Source organism: Ahaetulla prasina, chromosome 8 (genome assembly GCF_028640845.1).
Source record: "Ahaetulla prasina isolate Xishuangbanna chromosome 8, ASM2864084v1, whole genome shotgun sequence".
NCBI classification, from domain to species: Eukaryota; Metazoa; Chordata; class Lepidosauria; order Squamata; family Colubridae; genus Ahaetulla; species Ahaetulla prasina.
The window spans coordinates 44,437,716-44,458,652 of NC_080546.1; the positions used below are offsets into that span (position 1 = coordinate 44,437,716).

Consider the following 20,937-nt stretch of genomic DNA (forward strand, 5'->3'; position numbering starts at 1 on the left):
CAGTGGAACAAATTGCCTCTAAAAGTTGTGCATGCTCCAACACTGGAACTTTTTAAGAAGAGATTGAATAACCATTTATCTGAAATGATATAAGATTTGCTGCCTGAGGAAGAGGTTGGACTAAAAGACCTCCAAACTCCCTTCCAATTCTGTTATTCTGTTAAAGAAACCACTTCAATAATATTAGAGCTCACTAAACCTGGTACAGTATTAATATTGCACCTTGACCCTAACTCTATATTTTCTTTATGAATATCTTCTGCTCCTTTTTCCTGTTTTTCCGTGATCCCTCATTGCTCTCATTCCACATGTAAGTTCTTATAGAAGATCACTTGCAGGGGTCTTTTAAAATTAAAAATTATGTGGTCTAGAATATGAATGACTGATCTGATTTCTACTTTTATACAGCTTTTGTTTATTTTGATATTGCTAAAGCTGAAAATAAGAAACAGTTCTGGATTCAAAAATGTTCTTATCTCACCCATGGTAAATTCAGATCATAATGCAACATAATGTCAATGTTCCAGAAAACCCTCCTTGCAGAAAAGACTCGGAGGCAAACATCTTTCAAAGTTCTTTTACTAGCATAGGTAATCTGGCACAGATGGTGGAAATCCGAATCTGGGGATCCGGGTTCCTCCCTCAGTAATACAAACCCCAAAATTCCCACCCTCATGACCCCTCTGGCGATCACATGCTCCAATCTTCAACCGTCCCATGTCGAGACATCACTCCAGGCACTCCTTTTCCAGATGCAAGCTCAGCCTGACTTTGACCAGCAGGAAGAATGTTGTTATGTCTAATAATACCTTGTACTGCCAACACCCCCTCCACTCCTTTCCCATACAGGAGAAAGTGGCAGCATGTGGAAGCCTTCGGCCTAATATGGTTTCCAAAGCTGACAGGCATCCCCCCCTGCAGAAGAAACCACACCCTGGAAAACAAAACAGACAGAAATGCAAAATAAGGGGTTAATACCCAGTACACACTCTTCTAACCCCTTCTCCCCCTCGATTACCAAAGGAGGGGGGGAGCCGCTGGTAAGGGTCTCAAACTAGATCCCTTAGCTGGTTTCAATAAACTACTGTGAAACACTGGGTGAACTTTTCTTAATATTCAAGGGAGGCCAAGTTGGACAGTCACCGGGTTAATTATCTTTACTATAGGGAAAGGACCTATGAATTTGGAACCAAATTTTTTGCTAGGCAACTTCAATCTTAGGTATTTAGTTGACAAATACATTCTGTCTCCTAACTGGAAAGGGGATTGAAGAGATCAGCATTTGTCTGCTTGGGCTTTATATAATTTTTCAGCAGCTCCGTTAGTGGCCGGATGGAAGGCGGAGCTAAGTCCCTGGGATGACCCAATGACTGTAAGAACTCCCTCCAGAACTTAGCAGTAAACTCGACTCCATAAGTTTATTATGGAGGTAATATGCATAAGGTTGTAAGGTTTGTATAAGGTTTCTAGAAACAAATATAATGGCTGTAAGTTCTAGACATCAGGAGACATCAGGAATATTTTCTAAAGTCTGACACATAATCAGATTAGCAACCTACCTGTCAAGGGTGGGAAAATCAGGAAGTCCAGGCAGTTCAAATGAATATAAAGCTTTACTGCAAGCATATCCTTTCTGCAAGAATCTATACTAGTAGCTCTCAAAGCAAACTGGTAGTAGATAAGAGTCAATGGAATTCAAGGTGGACTTAGATCTCTTGTGGATGCGAATTGACTTGAGAATGATGACGGGCTTGATCCTTCCTTTGGGCTCAGTCTGGTCATTCCCTACACTCCCTAAAAATATGAGCCCAAAGAATGAGGATCTTTTCAGTAAGCATCTATGTTTAAACCTGAGCATAGTACTTACCAATAAAATCTACTAAAATCTGTAGAATAACATGTGTTCATTCCTGCAGATTTAGTGAGCAAGTCATTTATTCTATATTTAATAAGAAATGAAGCCCTCTAGGATACAGATACTAAGGTATCTGTATCTAGATAGCTTCAGGTTCTTTTCCCTATTTATGATGAAAACTAGAGACCATGCTGAGTTTCCATCTGGCAGAGAATAAAATAGACAATTGCTCTCTCTAAGGGGAGCAAAGTTATCTGTTTAAGAATTAACTCTTCCACATTTCTGCACCCAAAATAGAATGGAAAAATGATGTGTCCTCAGAGAATTTGCTCATCCTGGCATTTGTACTGGATAAAACCATTTTGTTTTTAAAAGGGGGAATTAAAAGACTATTGTCATCTCAACTTGAATGACTTTCAGAAATAATTCCTTGGTGCTGTGTGTTAAACTCTCCTTTGTAAAAATCTGACTTTCATTGTAGTTGTATTATGGGCTCTCTAATTAGACTTCTGTCACATGTGTCCTAAACTGTGCGTTTAATCCCCTTCTGGACATGCTCTATGGATTAGGATTTTCCAAAATAAGCAGATTTTAAAAACATAGTGTGCTGTGTGGGGATTTAATTGAAAGATCCAATCCTCTTTAAAACATGAAACCATATACTAGATGACACTAATTCCAATTTGTAACAAAATCAGGAGAAAAGAGGGAAACTCCAGTGGTTATGTATAAGTCCCAGTGAGAGCCAGACAACTTAATAACACCACTTATTAGAACAGTCTTAAAAGTAATCCCATTAAAGCTATCCAACAGAGTGAGGATATATTTCTGAAATCTGCTTTGAAAGCAGACAGATTACTAAAATAGAACATAGAAGTAGCTTCATAATAAACCTCATATCTGGATTTATGCCTAAAATTTGTTTCTAGTGAAAATGCTTGATAGATTAGACAAAGTTATCATTTGGACTCAAAGTGGGCTCTGAGAATCATTAGAACTGTTTTCACATTGATTAAAGTTAACAGAAAGCCCACTCATGTTGGCCCATTCTCCTTTTATAGCCACATGAAACTACCATATGAAAAAAGTAAATTTTCTAGAATATCTGATAAATTGGTGAAATTCCCTAAGTAATTAGTAAAAAGGCGTTAGTGCTTGATTATAACACTTCAGAACAATAAGAGGAAGTGTTTAAACTGGAATAATTTCAACATGAATTTAAAAAACATACTTATAAATTAGCACTTGGCTCTGTTCAAGTAGATTTATCTCTATATTAATTCTGCAGAGACCCAGAATTTATTACGAAAATAAAAACAAAAGTTATGAAGCCATTTTCTGTCTATTCACAGAACTAATGAAAACCAACTGCTAAATCAAGACGAAAACAAGCAGTTAAAAGCAAAGAAATCAATCTGAATAATAAAATAAAGGCTCATAGAAGCTTTAAAAATGAAGTAGTTATGTAATTCTTATTCCAAGACCTTGACCTATTTATATCATGTAAAAAGATATGGGTAATTTGTTAGGAGATTCTTATAACCACTACAACACCATTAAGCCTTGTATACATTCTGATATACAATGTCTGCATTACTCAAATTTGCTTATGTGAGGACCTATTCTCATTAATGAGCTCGATTTAAATTTAGCAATCCTGGTACAAATATTCTATGCATACAGTAACTATATCACATGAAGAGAGAGAGAGAGATGCATATTATTGGAAAGAGTAAATCAATGGAAGTTCAGTCACAAATCAACCAAAAGCTTAACACAAATCAACACTGACAATCAGACAGTACTCAGAGACTGTCCTATTTAGTTACAGGATCCAATTTGAGTTGGTCACTGGGATCAGAAGTTTAGTCTTATGAGATTTCAGAGTCATGCTGGAACACATCTTCAGGGAACTACTCTATAAGAATGTGAGCTTTGAGCTATTCTGTTTGTTGTATTTTATGTCATGCCTGCTGTATGTATTTTTAGAGATCGATTGGGGTGTGGATGGCTGGCCATTAAGTCATTGGATGTTATTTCCTTGACTACCAAGGCTTCGCTTCTAAGTACTTGATCAGCACTCCTGTTGACTGGCAGGGCCCCCGTTTCCCAGGCTTCGATCACTTCCATGGGTGTTTTTGTGCCTGCTTGTCCAACAATCTTAATAGCTGCAAAATTGAATGTTTGTCCTTGTTCATTGCAATATGAGGCTACCAATGATTTCGGGTCTCCTCATCTGATCGCTCACTTATATTCTTGCAATGTGGTGCTTAGCTTCCTACCCAGCTATCCTACATAGTTCCAGGGGCAATCCATGCAGAGGATCCAGTAGATTACATTGGAGGTATATCCCACCTCCGAGCAATCTTTACAATGCATAATTTGTCCTCATATGGCAGCTTCTGGGAGGTATGTGATGGCTTCTTGCAGATCAAATGTTTTGATATATGGCCGAGTGTGCTATATGGTTTGTCTTATACCTTGTTTCTTCCTTTCTCTCACCACCGTGTTACTCAGAGATCTTGTAACAAATGATTGCGAGTACCCATTCTGCCTTTATTTAGTTACAGATAGCCATATATTATTCTATGAGGTTCAGACTTTTACGCATTTGATATCTAGATATGATAAATTACAGTGCTCTACCTTTAGGAGCCATCCAGGTTCTGGTGCTCAGTTGCAGATATGTAGTGTCTCTCAGAAAAGTACACAGTCCATCTTTCCTTAAACTCTCAGAGCTGAAAGATATGAAAGTTACATTATGTCATGCTGCTGTGTTTTAGTTCCATCCCTTCTTTGAAATGGAATTTCTCTGTTTTTACACAGTGTACATCCTATGAGATGTTTTTCAGTTAAATGGACCAAAGTAAAATCCTGTGCTCAGGAGCACAAGAGAATGTATGTCTCACAGGGAGCATATCAATGATTACTCTTTCTCATTTTTTCTTCACACCTACTTGGGTGCTCCCTTATGCCCAAGTTCTTCTTTATCTTTTTAAATGGGCACATTTCCAAATAAAGCACTGAAATACTGATTCTTGTCATTCTTATTCTTTCCTTGTAAAATAAATTGTGTAAAGGACTATATGTTTGCCTGTCTCTTAGTAAGATAATTCTCCAAAAACAACACACATTTGATATGGCAGGAAAAGAGTTCAGAAGTGGGTTAGATCCAGCCTGAGGCCATAGCGAAATATATTCCAATTCATCATTGCAGGAGAAGTAGATGGACAGTGGTTCAAAATACTGCCAATTGTTCTTAGTCTGTCTCTCAGTACATAATGCATAATGGACCATATGTAGCTCAGCTTAACATTACATGTACACATACATAGATGCATACATGTTATTTCATTGCACAAAACAAAATACTGATGCATTTCATAAAGGATTAAAAAGAATTTGAGAATTAAAAAGAGTTTGAGACACTATGTTTTACATGATTTCACTACCTTGCAATTTTCTAATACTTTTTATGGAACCTAGGTGATTAATATGAATACTTTTGAAGATGTTCTGAGCACTACAACCAAATTACAAGCCTATATTCAGCTCTGGAAACGTAAGTTGTGCTTCCTGTCAGAAAAAGGACTCCTTTGCACTGCTGTATGAGCAATTATATAAAAACTTTATAGAGATGGAATCATTCCCTATACATATTACTAGTAACAGACTTTAGAATAGAATTTAGGATACAGGTAATCCTTGATTTATGACCACAACTAAGCCCAAAATTTCTGTTGTTCAGTAAGACATTTGTTAAGTGAGTTTTGCCCATTTTATGAACTTTCTTGCTACAGTTAAGTGAATTGCTCCAGTTGATAAATTAGTAACTCAGTTGTTAAGTGAACCTGGCTTCTCCATTGACTTTGCTTGTCAGAAGGTCTCAAAAGATGATCACGTGACTCTGGGACACAGCAATGGTCATAAATCTGAACCAGTTGCCAAGCATCTGAAATTTGATCATATGATCATGGGGATGCTGCAAAGGTCATAACTGAGAAAAATTGTCATAAATTACATTTTTCAGTGCAATTGTAACTTTGAACAGTCACTAAATGAACTTTATAAGTCGAGAACTACTGTAAACTGTAAATAAGAATAAAATAACACCAACATGACAATTATTGTTCCCTAAACATGTGGAAAAAATAGCTTTTAGTAAACAGTATTAATTTAATCCTATAAACTATTATTCAGTAACTCCAAATTAAACCAAATTATAATTATAGAGCTTAATTAATGTGGTGATTAAAGTAGTTATATTATACAGTATATGGTCACACAGTCAGCTAGAGGTTTATACCAGTTTTGGCATTTTTGTCCACCTATCGTGTCCTTCCAAAGGACCTGAAATAGGTAGATGTTTAATAATATTAAAAGTATCATTGCATGATGTAAACTGTTCCAAAAAAAGCTACTGTTTGCAAATGACTGATTTTGTCAATGCCGATGGTATTCAAGTGGTTCTCCAAATGTTTTGGAATTGTACCCAATACTCCTATTACTATTATTTTATTTATTTTTATTTATTTATTTTGTCATATCATTTTAAATAAATAATAAATAAATAAATAATAATAATAAATAAATAAATAAATAAATAAATAAATAAATAAATATCTATTTTGTCATATCGTTGTTTATAAGGTCGTAATTAGCTTTTTTGAAGTTGTAGTTGGGAATACTGTTGTCATGATGATTTAAGTATGGACGTATATTGAGACGAAAATCAATCATGCAGTGGTTATCTTTACGTATTTGTTACATCCATTCTACTTATATTTGCAGATTTTGATATTTTATGATTTTCTCTAGTTCTTTCTTTTCTCTTCTGTTGCCTCCAGATATTGTAATGTCCACTATCCACGCTTTTGTGTTTTTTCCATCAACAACTGTTATCTGGGATGTTGTGTGGCAGATACTTGTCTGTTTAAATTCCAAAGTCCCAAAGCACTTTAGCTTCTTCATTTTCTGTTCCTGTTTTGGGATTGTTATGGCTAGTCATAAAGTCAGCCAAAGGTTTAGACTAGAATTGGCATTTTTATGCACTTATCAAGTCCTTTCCAAGGACCTGGGATAGAGGCAGATGTTACTGTCTGAGGGTGTAGGAGGTTTTGTTGCAGAATGTGAGCTTTTGCAAAGCTGGGAAAAAGCCATTATCATCATAGAAGGGAAAGTACACAAGGGTGAAGGAAGACAAATAATAATTTTTAAAAAGTATATATAGAGAAATTTAATTCACTGTGTAAAAAGGGCAGACCATATATCCAATTGACTATTATGAAAACAAAATGTTGAGCTGGATAAGCTTTTTGCAAGTTTCAGCCTGGTCCTTGTGTTGTTACCTTTATTTTTCTCAGTCAGAATATTTTTCATTTCATGGATAGATTTAACACAAAATTGTGTCACTTTTATGTAGGTGGCATATGAGTGTACATATGGAGATATAAACATTATGGCTATGGCTACTTACGGAGGAGAGTGTCACAAAAAATACAGAAACAAGAACCAATATAGGAGATACAATATAAGCAGATACAACAATAGCAAAGAGTTCATGAGATAGATGCGTTTCTCTGGCATCTTAGTACAATTAGTCATGAATATTAATCCCTATACACAGAGAAATGTTTAAGGTGAGGGGCTGAAAATCAAAGTTCTTGGAATAAAAATCGCTGATTGGTTCAATGGCAAATGACTTTTACAAACCATCTTTACAAGACAAAAGCGATTTGTGAAACAATTTGAGCTTTAGACTCCTAACTTTTCACCCCTTTTGACAGATGCAGTAACAACTAGAAATGTCAAATTCTTGGCAATGTGGAAAGAATCCAGTCTGAAAAGCTCTTTTCTAACATTTACACATACGGGAAACAGAATCTTGATACAAATTCACACTTCATAAAATCCATTTCAAGCAGCACTATTAACTTTTGCTGCATATTTTTAAATAAAAATTCTATGTTAGTCATTCTGAATTTACAACACTTATTAACACTGCAATAGGAATAGCTACAGAATTTGAAATGAAGCCAATTTTTCTACTGGATTCTTAATATATAAACTGCCTTGAGAGGGCTGTGTGTTCAAAGGTAACTAAAAATACTTTAAAGTGTTAATGTAAATTAAACACATTTGGCCTAGAATCTGGAAGTGCAATTATGACCCAAATGCACAAAAGAAGAAATTGGCACACTTGCAGAGAAATACGTACCCCTCTCACCTAACATTAAATATTTATCTTTTAGAAGATGAGCTCAGCTTGAAGGACTCTTTACCTTTTACAGTAAAGATAATTGCCTGAAACTATTTTTAGGTAATGTGTAGAACTAAAGTCATTTTGGGGGTAAGACAGCAATTCTTTCCCTGAAGAATTCCACAGAAGAGAAACTGCCAGTTTCTCAGGCCCAGTCTTTTCCAACGGCCTGACAAATGTTTTCCTTTGATTGATCAATATTCAGTTAAGGGATTATTACATACGGTGGATATGGTAACCCCTAGATCAAATGCAAATCAAATCATTCATAGTTATCAAAGCATGAGAATACAACTTGCGGTATTTTAGATATTGATAAATCACAAATCTCAGCTTTCCAGAGAAGTATTATCTAAAATTCAATAACTTTAGAGAACCCAGTGATTACCTATTACTGAAACAACTTTCTCTAGACTTCCATAAAGGATAAGATAAACTGTGATCCAACATATCTGGAAAATAAACGTCAGGATTTATATTAGGTTACCATATATTGGTTACAAAAAATTGAATTACCACCAGATGTTAGCAAAATTATACATAAAATTCTAAATCGTTGCCATTTAGAGATTTGCAGAGCAGATATGGTAGTTTTGCAGCCTAGATATGGTAGCATTACAACAAATGAAGCATTGCAACAATATCTTTAAAAGGATGAGATACCCAGAGTATCCTGAAATGACAAGCCTGGCTATTTGTTCTTTGTTTTAACTCATGGGAGGTATTTTTCACAATGTTCTGGTATTTATTAATAAAATACAGTTCAAAAAATAGCTACGTTACTGATGGTCAGTTTGGGCTTTCCAGAATGTCTAACCACAGATCATGGTCTTGCTATAATACTTATGGAAGATTAATGGAAACTAGTCACCACCTCATTTGTTTGTAAGTGTATCTTAAAAGGATTCATCAAAGGATTTGGCACCGTGCTGCATACTACAAATAATCTATAGCAGCTGCACTTTTAGATAACTGATATCATGTGCTTCGCTATTGAGATTGTATCTATTTGTCTTTTCATTTTTGTGGTTTCTTTAGATCTCAAGGATCCTAAGAAATTCTTAAGTATATACCATTTGGTTAATTTCTTTTTTCTGAACAACAGAGATTGCCTATATCCTTTACTGTCTTGATTTTTTTATGACTCTTGACCACTTTTTATCCCATGTTGCACATTTCTAGATTATCTTTGGTTTAATATAACTATTACATTCTAAATATGATAGTGTTTAAAAATGATTTGATTGTCATTGTACTCATTATTTTTAAATATGGAAAACATACATGCCATTCCTTGTTGAGGCATGCCTTCAATCTCTTTTCATTATAACCTAAAGTAAGTAAACTCATCAGGTTACACCTATTGTTTCATAACAATTTGATTAATTTGTCTTTATGCTGATATGTTAAAAAATATTCCAAGTTGTATAGTTAGTTATGTAGTGTGTACATTATCTTCTTTGTGATCAGCATCAATAAAGTTGCCAAATAGAGTAGTCTATGATTAACAAAATTGCCAAATATACTTACTTGGGATGATTTTGACTATCCTTAATTCATATAGTACAGAAATAGAATAGAATAAAATAGAATAGAATTCTTTATTGGCCAAGTGTGATAAATATATGACTGCATTTCATTGTGTTATTTCTGTGCTTTAAAAATGCTTTTCCAACATCTCTGAATATTCAGTATATAGATATTTGACTGCTTAAATTCAGGGTGGACTGAGGTGGTTATTTAAAGTGACATGCTGGAAGGCAGCACAAAGTTTTTAGGAGTGGGGGGAAATTTAAAATAAGAAAATGTGACATTGTTATTTTTAATTATTTTAGTTAGTTTTTAATGGTTTTTCTTGCAAGAATAATGTAATGAAAATGTAATTTCATATTTAAAAGTAAAGTAATAAATCAATATTAATGTAAACAACAATGTTGCATTTTATTTTCAAAATCCTAGCTTTTAAAGCTCTGAGGCACAATGCAAATTATTTAAGACATCCAGGCATTTCTCTTGCTTTATTCATAATACAATTGAAAAGTTTTTGTCAGTGGTACATATAAGAAAAAAGGTGCTACCATCTGTTCTTTTTATTGTTGTGAAGTTTGTGATCCTTTATGAATTGTTGAACACAACTGATAACACTATATAACTGAATGCAGACCATGGAATACGCCTCAAGAAGTAGTTTCTCATGCAGCAATATTTTTGTTGTATTGCTCTTCTTTTTCTTTAACCCAAGTCTACTGTTGGGTTATTTAATTATTTATTTAATTTATCTTTATTTAATTATACTATTCAGTATAATGAACTAAATACATATAGTGTATGGGGACAAAATCAGCCAATAGCAATAAATGGCATATATGATAAAACGAGTATGTGTGTATGTGCTTAATCTGTGCTTAACGTGGTGGTGCAGAGGTTAGAATACAATACTGCAGGCTACTTTTCCTGACTGCCAGGTATAATATGAACCATGGACATGTATATGATTTTGTTGATCTGGCATAATTATCTTGACCTTATCATTATGTGGAACTAATGAGCCCTGCAGGGCATGAAACTCACTTTTTTCTTATTTATTCATTTATTATCCCACCTTTATTAATTTTAGAAATAAATTAGAGCAGTAGTCACCAATCGGTGGTCCGCGGACCACTGGTGGTCCATGAGAAAATGTGGGTGGTCCGCAGAGAAATCGTTGCATTTCTCTTGCGGAGCCCAGCCAAGGTTTCATGCACCACTCGTGCTTCAGCGCTTTGACTCCCAGAGACAGGATGGGGTCTTTCAGGCAGTTAGCTTCGCCACCTGCTAGCAGAGAAAAGCAGCTGGAGTCAACCCTGGCTTTGCTGTCCATTGCAGATGCTAGATCAGCCCCCTGCAAACCCTCGTCTCTCGAGGAGCACTTGCTGAAGCAGCACAGGAAACTTCAGCTGGGCTTGAGAGATGAGGGTTTGCAGGGGGCCGATCAAGCATCTGCAATAGACAGCAAAGCCAGGGTTGTCTATGGCTGCTTTTCTCTGCTGTAGTGCTTCCTGGATGCAGTTTACCACTCCAAGTCCCAAGGGCTCTAAGCCTCAAGTGCCCCCTCATCAGTTCCCCGCAGCAGCCTAGCACTGGCTCTTGTATGCCAATCCATCCCCCATCTGAGGGACCCCACAAAGCCCTCACCAACCCTTTCATCCTTCTGCCCCCAGCCAGCCTTTTGGATGAGGTGGAAATACTGGATCTTCAGAGGTTGGGTGGCTATGGCAGAGAAGAAAAGGAAGAAGAACAGCAGCGGTTCTGGGAGGAGGAGGAGGAGGAGGAGGAGGAGGAGGAGGAGGAGGAGGAGGAGGAGGAGGAGGAGGGGGTATCTTTGAGATATCTGCCCGACTTTTTTGCACAAAGCCAACTGGCTCTTTCTTCTTCTTTCCCTGTGGCTCTTTCTGGAAAAAGAAGAAGACCCCTTCCTCTTTTTTTACCCAGCTGGCATTTTCCAAAGTTGGCTTTTCCAGTGTTAGCTGCCCAAATCCCCTTTGACTGTGATTTTTTAAAATTGTTATTATTTACATCAGCCGTCCCTTTCTGGACATCTCCATTTTTCTCATTGATCCCTCCACCCAACCTTACTTTCCCAAATCCTCCATTTGCTTTTTGTTTTTGTTTTTGCCTGTGTGATTTAAAAACAAAGATTTAGAAACACCAGGCTTTAAAGACTTCTCTTTGTATTGGATTGGTGGATAAATCCCAGGCATGAATATGCCTATATATTTAAAATGGGAATGAGTAGAAATTCTTAAAAGAAATTTAGCATGAAGCGGGGAACTGAGATTTGTTTTCTTTGCTGCATTGCCTTGATTATGTTGTGCAAAAAATAACAATGGTGCACCGGTTAAGATTCTAGGTTGATGCTGATTAAATTTAAAATAGGACATGTAATGTAGGGAAGAAATGATAAAATGGAAAAAAGCTGTAGTGCTTCCTGGATGCGGTTTACCACTCTGAGCCCCAAGCAGCAGGAGACAAGGGCTGCCTTGGTACCACCAGCTGGTGCAAATATACCACAGCGAAGGTAGAATGCTGATGTCATGCAAATGCAGCTAGCACTTCTCTCTCACACCTTCCAGCCATTTCCACCACCACTTGGGCCACACACACCCCGCCCCCCGTAACAGCACCATTATCTTGTTCCAGCCAGCAAGGGCTGCATTCCATTTTGCATGTTGCTCCACCTGCAAAGTTGCACATTGCACGTGCCACCTCCTATGGCAGAGATTTCCAGCCCTATGGCCCGGTCCCATATTCCAGAGCTGTGGTAGTCACCGGACTGGTCCTTTGGTCATCCCAGAGCAACTCCTCTATCCGGGTCCACTGGCCTGCCGGAGAGCTACCTGCTCCCTGGCAGGCCAGTGTACCCAGGTGGAGGAATTGCTCTGGAATGACCAAAGGGCCAGTCTGGTGACTACCACAGCTCTGGAATATGGGACTGACTTTCCCACCAACATCAGCAAGCCACCATCAGTCTGCCTGTCTTCGTTTTCCTTCACTCAGATTGACCAAGCTTCTTGAGAGAAGGAACACAAAAGAGGTTTCCAGGCTGTGTGCCCAAACCAGGCACTTTCTCTCAGGCCTCCCACCTGAAGGCCTCGCAGAAGCAGACAGGTATGCCCGAAAGGCAGCTGAGCCTCCCCCCACCCCAGTGGTCCATGGGATTTAAAATTATGTGTTTGGTGGTCCCTGAGGTCCAAAAGGTTGGAGACCCCTGAACTAGAGAACATACCTAATACTGCTTCCTCTTCTTATTTTCCCCACAACTCTATGAGGGAGGTTAGGGTGAGAGAGAAAATGATTAGCACAAAGCCACACAGAAGGTTTTTATGTCTAAGATGGCAACAAAATGCATGATCTACTAGTTTCAAGCTTATCCACTAGACCAAACTTGTTCTAACATGGTCTTTCTAAAGTCTATTTCATGTCCTGACTTTGGAATGTTAATTTTACAGATAATGTCACAATATCTAAATATTGGTTCAAGGTTCAGCTATATTAATGGATATTAAAGTCCCATTGGCTCCAATGTGAGAATCAAGAACTATTTTCATTACCATCATACCATATCTTCTACCTTTTATTTTGCTTTATTTAATATTATCTACAAAGAAATTGGGTGAAACATTTTATATGAAAGGAAATGGGAATCTTTTAAATAAGTATTACTATGACAAGAGGAAGACAATGATAGATTTAGTGTGTTTTTTTTCAAATTAATCTAAACTGTATATGCATAAGAAAGGAATTAGTATAAATCCCAGGTGCTTTAAGGAGACGTAAAAGGATATTCTTCTTTCCTTCTGATAAATTAGTTGGATGAAAATAATATGACTACTGAGCCAGGTATTTGAGGTAATATAATGGCAAACATATTGATTTCTTTTCTGAATATCTTAAATGAATTTACTTTTTTTTAAAGGAATGGATATAATAATATTTAGATATTTAGATCATTGGCTATTTCATAGCCAATGATCTAAGTGCCAAAGCCCACTGCAACTACATCGCAAAAAAGGCTTTAAGAGTTGTAAACCTAATCTTGTGTAGCTTCTTCTCCAAAAACACTAACCAGAACATATAAAACATTTGCTAGATCAATTCTTGAATACAGCTTTCAGACATCAATACAATTGAACGTGTCCAGAAATATTTTCCAAGAAGAGTTCTCCACTTCTCTGAATACAACAAAATACCTTATGCCACCAGACTTGAAATCTTGGGTTTAGAAAACTTAGAACTCTGCCGCCTTCGACAGGACCTATGTTTAACTCATAGAATCATCTATTGCAATGTCCTTTCTGTTAAAGACTACTTCAGCTTCAATCACAATGATACAAGAGCAAACAATAGATTTAAACTTAATATTAACGGCTTAAATCTTGATTGCAGAAAATATGACTTCTGTAACAGAGTTGTTAATGCTTGGAACACACTACCTGACTCTGTGGTCTCTTCTCAAAATCCCCAAAGCTTTAACCAAAAACTGTCTACTATTGACCTCACCCCATTCCTAAGAGGTCTGTAAGGGGTGTGCATAAGAGCGCAAGCATGCCTACCGTTCCTGTCCTATTGTTTCCTTTCATTATATCCAATTAATATAGTTATTGCATACTTACGCTTATATATATATATGCTTATATGTTATATAGTTACTTTCATGCTTATGCTTATATATACTGTTGTGACAAAATAAATAAATAAAAATAAATAAAATAAATAAAATAAATAACCCTGTTTATTTATTTATTTATTTATTTTATTTTATTAAATTTTTAATACAATTTAAGGTACTTTACAAATTAAAAAAGAAATTATGACATTATACTAAAAATCTATTCAACCTTCAGACACATCAAATGGGATGATATTGTTTTGCAAGTAATTGACTCAAGCAGACATCATGTTAAAGTGCTTTTCTGCAAACCATGAGTTGGAAGGAAAGTAGGCCAGCAAAAACTGCATTGTCCTCCTTGCTGATCTTTTCCAGTAACAAAGCTAATTGATGTTTCCCTTACTGTTTTACTGTGAGGAATGCTAAGGCATACAATTGATAGAAAAGATACCTCTATTGCATATCATCTGCTGGCAAGGAAACAGCCACAGTCACCTTCCATAATGGGCTGACTTTGGCAAAGGCTGGCAAGTATCTGGCATGGAATGTTAATAGCCAGGTGTTCAATCACTCCTACAGGCCAAGCAAAATCATCTAGGCAATAGCAGTTGGAGGCTTAAGAATACTTAAGAGCACTCTGAAATGGCAATTAATGATTTAGCACACTCCAGTCTTTAATTATCAATAAAATATGCTAGACGGAGTCCCTGGAAAAAAATGTGGTGGACCAAGAAGGAAGAATATAACTTTAGAAGGACAAAAAAGAAATATGATTTTCAATTGACTGAAAATTAGGACTATGACAAGAGCAACTTCATGAGGATGTTATATAACACCATTTTTTATGACACATTTACACCATGGTTTGGAGAATGAACCCCATGACATATAATCCTATGCCTTTTTCCAGGTACAGATTGATACTACATTAGGTACTCTCTGTACATTTTCATATTATTTTTTAAAATGTCTACTTTGTTGTTTTAATGTTTTATATTCTCTTGATTATGGCTATGTGCACCACCTAGAGTCACTATGTGAAACGGGCGACTATACAAATGCGATAAATAAATATTTCAAGCCTAATGTACTTAAAATTTGTAATGGGTCATATTTCTGATCTGTTGTATACTGAACTTATTAAAATCCACTGATAACTGTTAGTGCTGCCTGTACAGTTGAAAGACTTCTTCTAATGAAATTATCTCATCTGAAAAGCATATTGCTAAGCAACACACTTAGGTGATTATTTTTGTTAGTGTTGTCCCTAAACACAACAATTTTCCAAACATTTTCAAGAAGGAACACTACTTAATTGACCAATGTGACCACAATCTGTTCACTGTCATGCTTTGAAATTCACTTGAAAGATATCTGCTTAGGTGATACTATACAAAAAAATGTCTGGGAAATGTCAAATTGAAGTTTCCCAGAAGAAACTTCAGACAACAGACCTTCAGCATGAATCCAAATAGCCAGAACAAATGAAGAACAGAATAATTAACACACAATATTAGCGCAAGGATACAGAACAGAGATTAGGTAGTGTTATCTGTTTCACTGAATTACCTCTGAGTTTTTTTAGTATGGAAGTAGAAACCCATACTTGAACTATTTATTCTAATCCTATTTTTCAGGATTTTAAATTTATAGGATCACTGCACATCAAACAGAAGTAATATGATTTTTCCATAGTTCTTCTGCTATGGTTGTGGCAGTATGATCAAGAAAGCTGCTGCAAGAATGTAATCTATAACGGAGTTCATTCTACAAGCCTTTTTAGACACTGTGAGATCTCCACAAAATGAAACAGTTTAAGTTGAACCTGGTACATACACCAAGACAATTCATTCCCTTCTTGTGTACAATAATTGAATATTATAATATACAATATTATATTGTAATATTATACAATTATCAACATTATAATACTTATAATATAATATGAATGTTATAACATAAACAATTATATTACATTATAATCAATATATATATAATTATATTGTATATATAATATATAATTATATTACGTTACAATCAATGTAGTCGGAAGTTCAGTGGTTTGAATCCCTAGTGTGCATAATGGGGTAAGCTCCCATTATTTGTCCTAGCTTCTGCCAACCTAGCAATTCGAAAGCACGTTAAAAATGCAAGTATAAAAAATAGGGTCCACCTTTGGTGGGAAAGTAACAGCGTTCCATGTGCCTTTGGCGTTTAGTCAAGCCGGCCACATGACCACGGAGATGTCTTCGGACAGCACTGGCTCTTTGGCTTTGAAATGGAGATGAGCACCGCCCCCTAGAGTCGGGAACAACTAGCACATATGTGCGAGGGGAACCTTTACCTTTACCTATAATCAATTCAGGAATTACTACCAATAATAAACAAAAAATATATAGGCATGCACCAAGAACTCAGGAAAATCTTCAGCAAAAATTAACCGATCAACAGGATGCTTTTATTCTTCGTCCTGCATTAGAAACCATTGACTACTTCAATGGGCAGAATTATCCCATTTTTTAAAGTAAGGAATCATCCAGCATGCCAGTTGTTCACAATGTCAGAATAGCAGCAGATTTAATAACTGCTTAATCAATTCAGTATCTAGTTGTATGAAAATAATGCTGTGTTAAAGGAACTTGCTTACCAAGCCCTTTGGAATCCAGCAATGGTACTAAGTTCATTACTGAAATACTTTTGTGGAAAGAGCCTGCTAAATCTAGCTTGAGGTTGCATACATAATGTGCTATATGACAGCTGGATTAGATCCCAGATGGACAGCTGGATTATATCATGTATTATACCATATATTCTTGCATGTATGTTTCATTAAAAACTGTCATTATAAGGATAAATATTTCTTGTTTTGAAATTTAAATCTTTTTACTTACAGTTAGTTGCGAAGTCATGTCCGACCCATCGCAACCCCATGGACAATGTTCCTCCAGGCCTTGCTATCCTCTACCATCCTCTGGAGTCCATTTAAGCTCATGCCTATTGCTTCAGTGACTCCATCCAGCCACCTCATTCTCTGCCGTCCCGTTCTTCTTTTGCCTTCAATCTTTCCCAGCATTAGGTTCTTCTCCAGTGAGTCCTTTCTTATCATTAAGTGGCCAAAGTATTTCAGTTTCATCTTCAGGATCTGGCCTTCTAAAGAGCAGTCAGGGTCTCCTCTAGGACTGACTTGTTTGTTCGCCTTGCAGTCCAAGGGACTCGCAAGAGTTTTCTCCAGCATCAGAATCAAAGGCCTCAATTCTTCGGTGCTCAGCCTTTCTTATGGTCCAACTTTCACAGCCATACATTGCAACTGGGAAAACCATAGCCTTGACTATACACACTTTTGTTGGCAGGTTGATGTCTCTGCTTTTTAATACGCTGTCTAGATTTGCCATAGCTTTCCTCCCCAGGAGCAAGCGTCTTCCCCAGTAGCATATTGGACACCTTCCAACCTGAGGGGCTCATCTTCCGGCATCATATCTTTTTTCCTTTTTGTACTGTCCATGGGGTTTTCATGGCAAAGATACTGGAGTGGGTTGCCATTTCCTTCTCCAGTGGATCACGTTTTGTCAGAACTCTCTGCTATGATCTGTCCGTCTTGGGTGTCCCTGCGTGGCATAGTTCATAGCTTCATTGAGCTACACAAGCCCCTTCGCCACGACAAGGCAGTAATCCATGAAAGGGATTACTTACAATACTATTTTTAATGATGGATAAATATTTACGTGATCTCCAATTACACTATTTCATATAAATTAAATTATTCACACATATGTTTGAAAACAATATAGAGCTAAGAGATGTATCGAGCAAATTGTGACAAAAGGCATTCATTCTGTACTAAGGACTTTCATTTAGTTAAAATAGGTTTCTGGTGGTGATATTCTTCTTTATGATGTGCAATGCAAAATGTTTTTCACACAGTACATTGTGTCCATTTTATACTGTGTTTTGTGTTGGGTGTTTTATAGTCTACATTTGCTGAAAATTTGTGAAATCTAAGTTGCAAAAAAGTATTAAATTCCAGCATGGTGAGAATGATGATTCTCCATATAAAAATGAATAAACATTTTAACTTATATCATAAGATGAAGATTAAACGGATATAAATGGTGAAAACTGATCTGGAGGAATGAATGATTTGATGAAAAATAAAATGCAAATGCTAGTTTGCTATTAGAGCTTCATATTACATCCTTGAAATCCATATGGAGTTTCACCCAACCCGCTAAAATCTTTCCATTAAATTCACTGTAGTTTGATATTTGTTTTTTATTGGCACAAATAAATGAAAGCCAGGCTAACAAAAAGTTAATTTTATAAAATCTAGAAGGTTGGATTTCAGCAGAAAAATGCAATGGAATATTAAAGACTATAGCTCTTTCAACAAATTAATATCCCTGGTCACCAGGAAAGAACTTTGAAAAAGACAAAACAGAGGAAAACCAATGACAATAATTTCATCAATCAAAATCTAATATTGTAGATTAAATAGAAATTGATCAAAATATTTATTTTGCCAATGCTTCTGATATTTACTATTATTTAATAGTTTCTTACCACTTCCTTTTTCCCCATGGAGGTTTTGTTTTCTTTCTTTGTTTCAGTTTTTAATTAATTTCCATTTTTAATTAGAAAATGTAAATATTCTTGGCTTAAGTTGTCTCTCTTTTTCTCTCAGAAAGTATTTGGCTTTTGCTAAGATTAGCTTAGTATGAGAATTCCCAATTAATCAAAGAATGAAACAATTCATGATTGCTAAGAAACTTACCAGCTCTTTGATCCATTGCTTTATCTACAACTTGAGAAGATTTTAGCTGCCTGCTTGTTTGGCAACTGTTTTTCAGAGAATAAGGAGAAGATAAGAAGGAATAAGAGACAAAACAGGGCAATTAAAAGTTGTAGCTGGCAGAAATAAACACATTCAAGATAACTTTTGAACAGAAATATGTCATGCTATGTGTGAAATGTTATATCACTGATCTGAGAAATCGAAGAGTTTGGTTGCTTGCATATACATTGAATCAATTTAAATCAAATGTTAAAAAATTAAGATTACATGACTACCTTTACCTTTACTTCTCCACCTTTCTACATAACTTCATAACTTTCAATCTGATATATAAAAAATAAAGATTATAACAAAGAATTAGAATCTGCATTTTGTTTAAATAATAGCAAATTATATTAATATCAATAAGAATATAAATAGTTCTTCTCCCTATAAGAGAAGGAGGTATTTCCACACTTGTCTTTTTTATGTCATTTTCCTCCTGTATGCCACAAAAGATCCAAGAGGATCTTTTATCTATACAGATACTGTAAATCAAAGATCAGGATTTACCTGATTTACCTCTTCCTCAATTCTTTGGAAAGCCTTTATTGATTGAAGTGGTTTTCCATTATATATGGTGGCAGACTACATATGGAATATGATGCAGTGAGAGGAGGCTAGCATGTTCATCACCTCTATTCAGAATATGGACATTGTCATTGCTTTAAGAGATTACAAAGAGGTCTATTTTTCAAGAAAAGGGAGAACATTTATTTCACTATTGTTTTGAAGCTCTGTGATTCCATGATGCTATTATAGCCAGATATTTCACACATAGCCATTTTTTTTTTAAATGGAGCTTTTGAGGCTCCATTCATACAATAGTCTCTATTAATTACTGTGATAAGCCCTTAATTGTTAGTTTCTTGGCACAGTCTTCAAGTATAAACATAGAAGAGGCTGATTTTGCAAAAGTTTGAAGCAGGAATTAGAGAATATTTCTAAGGCTTATAAGAGTAAGTGATAAGAATATATTGCTATAAGAAAGCCCTGGAACAGGCTAAACAATTTATGACAGAGAAGATATTATTTATTAGTTTTTGGTAAATATCAGTTACAGAAGATGACACAGCTTGCTAAATTTGGCTGATTGAAAAAGTTAACATTATTAATTATAGTTAATCCTGGGATGGGACACTACTTAGAAATTCCACAAATGTGGACTAGACAGCTTATCTAGAAAAAAAATCCCAGAGGAGGCAATTGCAAACCATCACCATAGTACTGCCAAGCAAATTCCTGGCTTGTCACCAGGAACTGAGTTTGACTTGAGAAAGATTTTACTTGAAATATTAGAATAGAAAGTAATGTAAAGTAGAGAAAATAGAGAATTAAAGATACATGTTTACATTTGAACTTCTATCACTAAAACATTATGATATCAGTTTCCTTTGATAAGACCTTAGCACTATTCATAGGAATAAAAGGTCACAGAGTCTATTAAATAAGCAAACCCACACAAACACACAAACACACACAGACAGAGACTGGAGTTAATGATTTCACAATACTTTTATGGGCTATTTAAAATGTCACAAAAGAAGGTGCACACTTTTTAAATCTCCATTAACTTTTCACTAGACTCGATGTTATTTGAGCAATTTATCAAAAAATCAAAAATCTCCCTCAGTATTTTGTGCATTTCGCTCACTCTTGATAAGCTATTGCCAAACTGGATTTTGCATGTTGACTTGGCAGGCATACCATGATAATGTTTTAGATTTTTTTATGTGAATAAATATGGAATTAAAACTAGCTCATATTTTTTCTTTTCTATTCAAAGATAGCAGATCTCAAAATTAGCATACAGAAACTTTTTTTTTCCTCAGCCTGATTTCACAGGA

General features: G+C 35.7%; 1 long non-coding RNA gene across 1 annotated transcript; it reads right to left on the reverse strand.

Moving 5' to 3' along the window:
• Positions 1-619: 619 nt before the first annotated feature.
• Positions 620-19,070, reverse strand: LOC131202914 (uncharacterized). The gene is made up of 3 exons (XR_009156247.1): positions 19,031-19,070; positions 4,502-4,593; positions 620-934 (listed from the first exon to the last, which is right to left on the reverse strand). It is a non-coding gene; the product is annotated as an uncharacterized LOC131202914 (long non-coding RNA).
• Between the last annotated feature and the right edge of the window lie 1,867 nt (positions 19,071-20,937).